The sequence below is a fragment of the Puma concolor genome, chromosome D1 (genome assembly GCF_028749965.1).
Source record: "Puma concolor isolate L17-30 chromosome D1, mPumCon1.1.hap2, whole genome shotgun sequence".
Classification (NCBI taxonomy): Eukaryota; Metazoa; Chordata; class Mammalia; order Carnivora; family Felidae; genus Puma; species Puma concolor.
In genome coordinates, this window is record NC_141676.1 from 9,433,883 (window position 1) to 9,442,166 (window position 8,284).

Genomic DNA, 8,284 nt, shown 5'->3' on the forward strand with positions numbered 1-8,284 from the left:
ATAAAACATGAACAAATACAATAAAAACGATCACCGTAAGTTAGAAAAGAGGTGACTGAGAAAGGAGGGATCAGCATATCAAGGAGGCTCCTGTAAAGAACGAACAGCAAAAAATCTCCAGCCAATCTAAGAACCTGTGTGCACAAACCAGGAACACCCAACATCCCACCAAGGGAGAAGGGAGCTCACTTTCCTCCCCAAATACTTCCCTCATACCCTACACCAGACCAGAGGCTCCACCGGCCTCCTTTGCAATGCCTGTTTTTTGAGGTGCAGGAAGTCGGAGACTTAACCGTCTACCACACCTTAGTGAGAAATGGTCATGATCATAAACAGCTGTTCCACGGAGGCCTGTCTCCATACTCAGGTGGGGCATCATCCCATTTAACTCTCACTACAACCTCGAGGATACCTATGTGCAAATGAGGAAACTGAGACAAAGAGAAGTTAAGTCGAAGTCACCTAGTATGTCAGGGGCGGGGCCTGGATTTAAACTGTGCTCTTAACCACAAGCGATATCACCTCCTCGATTTCAGTCTCTGTAAGGTAAGGCCTGCAGGAAAGGCCACGGCCGCCGAATGGTACTGAACCGCTGACGGTGAACGTCCCTGGGGAGGAACAAAATGAGGGGCAACACTGGCCTCCGGAAATGGTCAATTTAAAACGTTGCTCAGCTCGGGGGGGGGGGGGGGGGGAAGTGTGGAGCGTGGGTTAACTGTACAGAAATGTCATCGGGCATAACTCCGGGTTGGTGTGCGCGCCCTGCGCGTCCAGGTCAACAAAGGGCTTCCTAGCACAAAACAGGATGCTAGGCACCCGGGAGGTGGGCGCGGGGGATTACGTTTTCGGAACCTCGTGACCTAGGTGGAGGATAAGGGGTCATCTCAGGCCCCAGGACCAAGGCAGGTCACCACTTGGAAGAGGTGACCCGTCCATTCCCAGGCCGCGGGGCAAAGGGCCGGGGGTGTCACGCCCCCAGTCCAGAGTTGGCGGGAGGGTAAAAACTCGCCAACCACCCCCAGCCCCGCCGGCCGCCCCGCGCGCACTCACTCGACTGCACCGCGTCTCCTAAGTGCTTCTCTGATCCAAGTCCGGCGGCCACCCCAGCAGAGCCTCCCGCGGACCCAGACCCTCGACTCCGGATCTCCAGGGCTCACCACTTCGGAGAAGCGATGGGGCGCACCACTTCGGAGAAGCGATGGGGCGCTACAGCGCGGCGAAACCTACGAATTTCAAAACTGAAGACTCGACCAATCCCCAGTAAGTTTGTCTCGACGCTACAAAACTCTAGGCCAATCAGATAAGAGAAAGCTCCAGCCCGGCCGCCTATTAGCTACTCGGGTTGGCAGTCTGCGGGACTAAGAGGCGGGGAAAGGAAGCGTTGAAACTTTAACCTGCTCAGCTTCCGGGAGCGGCGGCAGGCGGCCGACAGAGGAAGTCGCCCTGGGTGGGGGAATGCGCGCCCAGCGCCTCTCACGCCGGAACTACAAGCCCCAGCATGCCCTGCGAGGCCCCGCCGGGTCGATACCTTAGATCCGTGCGCATCGCCGGAGCTTTCGTCTTTGCAAGTTTCTTACTTTAGTTTTCCCCTCCGTGCTGCACGACATCCTTTTGCCCTGTGCCCTTTTTGAGAATTAAAAAGCAAATGCTTTGTAAATCGCACCGGACTTTGTATTTCTGTAGAGCCGTCTGCCATCTCTTGGATGGGAGCAGACTGGGTCCCATCTATAATGACCTCAGTGTTTCTTTGGTGCAATGTTCTCAACCCGGGCACTTTTGTCCCACCCTCATTTGGCAATATATGAATACGCTTTCTTTTTGGGGGGCGGGTGGTGGGGCTACTGGCGTCTGCTGGGTACAGGCTGGCCATGCTGCTAAACACCCTATATTGCATAGGACAGGTCACCCACCCACTCCCCGCAGGAAAAAAAAAAAAAAAAAAAAAAATTGTCTAGTGGCAACATTGCCACTGTTGTGAAGCTCTGCTTTAATCAGTCAGTCTGAGTCAGGGTTGCCATTACCTGTAAAAGAATGCAGTTAAATCTGGAAGAGGTATTTATATGCCAGTGCTCATTGCGGTATTAGCCGAGGTGGAAGCAACCTAAATGTTTATCAACTGATGAATGAATGGATGAAGAAAATGTGGCATATGCATACAATGGATTATTATTAAGCCCTTAGGAAGAAAAATGCTGTCTTTGGCTACAACATGGATGAACCTTAAGGACATTTTGCCAAGTGAAATGAGCCAATCACAAAAAGACAAATACTGCATGATTCTGATTGTAAGAGGGGTCTCATGCAGTCAAACTCTTAGACACAGAAAGTAGAGTGGTGGGTGCCAGGGGCTGGGGAGGGGAGGGAAAAGGGGAATTATTCAATAGAGATAGTTTCCGTTTTGCAAGATTAAAAAAAATTAGAGGAGTCTGCTGCACAATGGGCTTATAGTGATGTTGTAATGAACTTTTAAAAATGGTTGAGATGAGAACGTCTGGATGGCTCACTCAGATAAGCGTCTGACTCTTGATTTCAGCTCAGGTCATGACCTGCATCGGGCTCTGCGCTGATAGTGCAGAGCCTGCTTGGGATTCTCTCTCTGCCCCTCCTCCACTTGTGCTCCGTCTCTCAAAATAAATAAACTTAAAAAACAATGGTTGAGATGGTACATTTTATATGTTTTGACCAAGATTGAAAAAAAAGAGAGAGAGTGAAGGGTTAAGCTGGGTCATCTTTTTCCAGTTCCTACGTTTCTGTGGCATTACTTTCTTCTGAACCTTCTTCGACCCTTCTTGATGGAATGTATTCCGTTCCAGTCTAGCTCCATTGTCTCCTTTCACAGGGGAATGATAATTACCCCCCACTCCCGGATGCTTTGTTGGCTCCCACGTTTCTCTTACTTTAGCCTCCTTCAGAGATGTCCTGCACTGCCAGTGTCAAGCCCCAAATCCTGTTAAAGCAAACTGAGAGGTGTGAATGTGGAAGGAAAGTGTGTGAACGGGGGAGTGAAGTCTTGTTCTGCTCTGCCCAGCCCTAGAGGCCTGTGTCTACCCTGGAACCGTGCCCGGTGGAGTTAAACCGAGGGAAGAACACCCAGGATAGTAACAGCTAAACCTTACCTCCCAGCTACCATTTCCTGAACGCCCATGCTGTGACAGTATTTGTTCCTGGCACTTTTCTAGGCATTAGCTCCTCCCAACAAGCTGTAGAATTTTCTATTTTAACTGATGAAACAAGAGGATAAGTAACCTGTGGAGATACCATAGCAAAATAACTGGAATCACGGGCACCTGGGTGGCTCAGTTGGTTAAGTGTCCGAATTGGGCTCAGGTCATGATCTCACGGTTGGTGAGTTCGAGCCCTGCATCCGCCTCTATGCTGACAGCTAGCTCAGATGCTGGAGCCTGTCTTCAAATTCTGTGTCTCCCTCTCTCTCTGTCTCCCTTCTCTCTCTCTCTCTCAAAAATAAATAAAACATTAAAAATTTAAAAAAAAAACTGGAATCAAACCTTGTGTCTCTCTGGAAGAGTTTGCCTCCTCTGTAGGAAGACTTATTTAAGGACAGATGTGAGAAAAGAGATTTACTTAAAAACCTTCAAATCACAGAAAGGCTACCCTGCAAAAAATGAATTAGTTAGACTTACTCGTGGGCTTTACCTGAATTGTTATCCCATATCTCCAATACTGCACATCTAAAATAATAACTTTGGGGGCGGCCGGCTGGCTCAGTTAGAGGAGCACGTGACTCTTGATCTCAAGGTCCGGAGTTCAAGCCTCATGTTGAATGTAGTACAGATTACTTAAATAAATGAACTTAAAAAATAAAATAAAATAAAATAAAAAAATAAAAACCTTCCCCTACAAAATCAGCTGCCCCTCTTATTTCAATTTAATAATTTTTTTGCCTGTCTGCTGTGTTCCAGGCACTGTGCGGAGGACCCAGCAGTGAGCCTAGCAGCTATAACCCTGCTCCCATGGAGTTTACAGTATAATGGACAATATTTATATCATTAGAATGTTGGGATATTAGAAATGGATTTCTGACAGTGAAATAAAGTAGAAGTCGTAGGTAGAGATTAGCATGAAGATGCCTGTGATGGAATGTTCTGGAAAGCAATGAGGAAGCCTCCACCCTGATGAGCACTGCGGCCCTCCACTGCCAGATTCTTTGGAGACAAAGGTGGGGCCCGAAATGTGGATTCCCTGTGAGGTTAGGAAGCCCTCTTAACATCTGCCCCGCGGGGGAAACTGATAGTCCCAGGTCTCTAGGCCAGAGAGACAAAGTCTTTGGATAGTTTTATTCTAGCGTCCACTAAGACCATTTTAAAACCTAGGTACACATTTTTTAAATTGACCTTAAGATTATTTTTACCGTTAAAATGGTTGTAAAGGATATAATTTTCTAAAACTCACGCATCACCCTTTCAAATGTATCTAAGGACATCAAAATGCCATAGCAATTTAATATCCACTATGATCCATTTTTTGGGTATATCTTTGTTTCGGTATTGAGGTATAATTGAGAAATAAAACATATACATTCGAGGTGTACAACATGATATTTGATATATTTACATGTTGTGAAGTAATCACAGCCGAGCTAATTAACATATGCCTCACCCCACATGGTTATTTTCTTTTTCTTCCTTTCTTCCTTTCTTTCTTTCTTTCTTTCTTTCTTTCTTTCTTTCTTTCTTTCTTTCTTTCTTTCTTTCTCTTTCTTTCTTTCTCCTTTTCTTTCTCTCTCTCTCCCTTTTTTTCTTTCTTTCTTTCTTTCTTTCTTTCTTTCTTTCTTTCTCTCTCTCCCTTTCTTTCTTTCTTTCTCTCTCTCTCTTTCTCTTTCTTTCTTTCTCCCTTTCTTTCTCTCTCTTTCTCCCTTTATTTCTTTCTTTCTTTCTTTCTTTCTTTCTTTCTTTCTTTCTTTCTCCCTTTCTCTTTCTTTCTTTCTTTCTTTCTTTCTTTCTTTCTTTCTTTTTCTTTCGTGGTGAGGACACTTAAGATCTACTCTCTTAGGAGGCACCTGGGTGGCTTAGTCAGTTGGCTTAGGTCACAATCTCCCAGTTTGTGAGTCTGAGCCTCACATCAGGCTCCCTGCTGTCAGCACAGAGCCTGCTTCAGATCCTCTGTCCCGTGCTCTCTGCCCCTCCCCCACTTGCACTCTCCCAAAAATAAATAAATATGTAAAAAAAAAAAAAAGATCTGCCTCCTTAGCAAATTCCAAGTGCACAATATAGTAGAATTGCTAACTATGTTCCCATAACCATACATTAGCTCTCCAGAGCTTAATCACTTTGCGTAACTGAAACTTTGTGCTCCTTGAACAACATCTCACCCTTTCCCCCTCCACAGCCCCGAGGAACCACCAATCCACTCTCTACTTCTATGAGTTTGCCTACTTTAGATTCCACATATAAGTGAGTCATGCAGTGTGTGTCTTTCTGTGTCTTTCTTATTTCATTTAGTGCAGCGTCCTTCGGGTTCATCCAGGTTGTTAGAAATGCCTGGATAGCTTTCTTTTATAAAGCTAAATAATATTCCATTCTCTCTCTATACCCCATTTTCTTTTTTTTTTAAATATTGTTTTTGTTTATTTATTTATTTTTTAATTTATGCTCTATGCCCAATGTGGGGCTTGAACTCACAACCCCAGGATCAAGAGTCACATGCATATGGACTGAGCCATCCAGGTGCCCCTATATATGCTACATTTTCTTTTCCTTTTTTTTTTTAACGTTTATTTATTATTGAGAGGCAGAGCATGAACAGGGGAGGGGCAGAGAGAGGAGGAGACACAAAATCCGAAGTGGGCTCCAGGCTCTGAGTTGTTAGCACAGAGCCTGACGTGGGCTTGAGCCCACAAACCGTGAGATCATGACCTGAGCTGAAGTCAGACGCTCAACCGACTGAGGCACCCAGGCGCCCCATATGCCACATTTTCTCATCCGTTCAACCATTAACAGACATTGGGTTGTTTCCATATCTTTGTTATTACGAATAAGGCTACAGTGGACATGGGAGTGCGGATACCTCTGGAATAATAACTTCATTTCCTTTGGGTATAGACCCACAAGCAGGATTGCTGGATCACAAGGTAGACCTATTTTTTTTAAGTTTATTTATTTATTTTGAGAGAGAGAGAAAGAGCATGAGCAGAGGAGGGACAGAGAGAGGGGGAGAGAGAGAGAGTCTGCTCTTGGTGCAGAGCCTGATTGGGGGCTTGGTCCCTTGAACCATGAAATCATGATCTGAGCTGAAACTGAGAGTCGGAAGCTTAACCGACTGAGCCACCCAGACACCCCAAGGTAGACCTATTTTTAGTTTTTTGAGGAACCATGCTGTTTTCCACAGTGACTGCACCTGTTTACAGTCCCACCAACAGCACACCAGGGTTCCCTTTTTTCCATATCGTTGCCAACACTTGTTACCTTTTGTGTTTCTTGTAATAGTCATTCTAACAGGTGTGCAGTGGTATGTCATGAATTGGATATACGTTTCCCTGATCGTGATGTAGAGTATCTTTCCATATGTTTGGTGGCTGTTTGTAGATCTTGGGAGAAATGTCCATTCAAGTCCTTTGCCCATTTTTCAAAGGTTTTGTTTTTTTTTTTTTTTTTTGATGTTTATTTTTGAGAGAGGCAGACAGAGTGGAAGAGGGAGACACAGAATCCAAAGCAGGCTCCAGGCTCTGAGCTGTCAGCACAGAGCCCAATGAGGCGCTCGAACCCATGAGCTGTGAGATCATGACCTGAGCCGGAGTTGGACGCTTAACCTACTGAGCCACCCAGGTGCCCCATGTCTCTCTCACAGTAAATAAACAAGCTTTAAAAAGGAAAGAAGGAAAGAAAGAAAGAAAGAAAGAAAGAAAGAAAGAAAGAAAGAAAGAAAGAAAGAAAGGAGGGAGGGAGGGAGGGAGGGAAGGAAGGAAGAAAGAAAGAAAAGTACATACAGGACAAATCTAGGAGAATATAAAATGGACTTTCTTAAAAGTCTCAGAAAGTCTTGTTTTTCTTTTTACACCCTTCATGTGGGTGGTGTTTCTTAATGTGAAGACAGCTGGGCTATATGCAGCCTCTTCCCTACACTGAAAGTCTCTGGGGGTAGAAGCTGTAGGCAAAGATACAACTTGAGCTCTGAATGCCTGCCAAAATCACAACTTTGTCTGCTGCAAGGGGCATCCTGAGCGAGATGCAAGCCCGAGCAAGATAGCAACATTGGAACTGTGTCCACCTTGGCCTGGGCTTGGTTTAACTGTGCTGTCTGGCTACAGGATCTCGGACTTTCAGGACCAGAAATAATAATTGGGTAACATGTAACCACAGTCTCGGGAATGGGGGCTACACAGCCAGCCCCTTCTTTAGGTTAGGGAGTCCTTGCTACAGCCTATAGACTTGGAGTGTCCCATCAACATCACAGGCAAGAATCCAGCCGGGGTCCCTATCGTATTATTATTGCCATTTTAAAAGAATAATCTGTGCATTGATTAGTGCAAGAACTTGAAAGGTTTAAGAGAAATCAGCCGATTTCGGTAGCCGATCCTGATTTAAAACGTACACTTGATGAATTAATGTAGATTTGTATTTCTAAGCTGGAATCCTCCAAAATGCATATGCCAGAACTACGTTATCTAAGAGAATTTAAGATTCACCATCAACCAAGATGGCCTTAAATACTCCCCTTCAGCTTGAGTCAACTTGAGGCTTCTTCCTGACTTTAGATCCCCATCTGCCTTTCCACAGAACACTTTCTTTAGACAACTTGGAAGGGTAAATTGTTTCTCTGCCCCTTTGAAGTGGATGGAAATCTCTTTAAAAAGGCTTTTGCCAGGTTTACAACCAAGGAATGTCTTTCTCAAGGACCTAGGAGGCATTCCTTTGAAATATAACCATCATGAAAGAAAGCGCTTCCCTTTCCCAGTCTCTGGAAGGGGACAGGTGTCTAACTTCAGTGGGTCTCAGCAAACACAGATGGCCTAACCACGGAGAAAAACCTTCGCAAACTCAGGAGTAACTCAATGTGCCACACATGACCCATGGATCAACCACCCTGCTAATGTCCTTCAGTCCTTTTCCACCAGCTCACCCCAGCACTTACACACCCTCCCGACTTGTGTTTAATTGTATGGTAGCCTCTCTCTTTTTTCAGTAGCCTTAAATAAAGTCTTCCTTGCCTGTTTAGCCTCGTGCAAATTTCACTTCGACTCCCTATTTATAAATTACATGCATTGTACGTGGAAGAATACACATTGGTTTGAATCACATAAAATCACTACTATTCAACTGTGTTTTGC

The 8,284-nt window shown here is 45.1% G+C and overlaps 1 protein-coding gene and 1 long non-coding RNA gene across 6 annotated transcripts in view; one reads left to right on the forward strand and one right to left on the reverse strand.

Annotated features, from left to right (window-relative positions):
• Positions 1-1,189, reverse strand: part of INCENP (inner centromere protein) — a 26,992-nt gene extending 25,803 nt beyond the window's left edge. For all 5 annotated transcript variants that reach the window (XM_086677181.1, XM_086677178.1, XM_086677180.1 and 2 more), the window contains exon 1: positions 1,051-1,189. The gene's annotated coding sequence lies outside the window, so the exon portion shown is untranslated. The remainder of the gene's footprint in view (positions 1-1,050) is intronic.
• Positions 1,188-4,551, forward strand: LOC147576424 (uncharacterized). Its single transcript, XR_015240783.1, has 2 exons — positions 1,188-1,260; positions 3,921-4,551. It is a non-coding gene; the product is annotated as an uncharacterized LOC147576424 (long non-coding RNA).
• Positions 4,552-8,284: the final 3,733 nt, after the last annotated feature.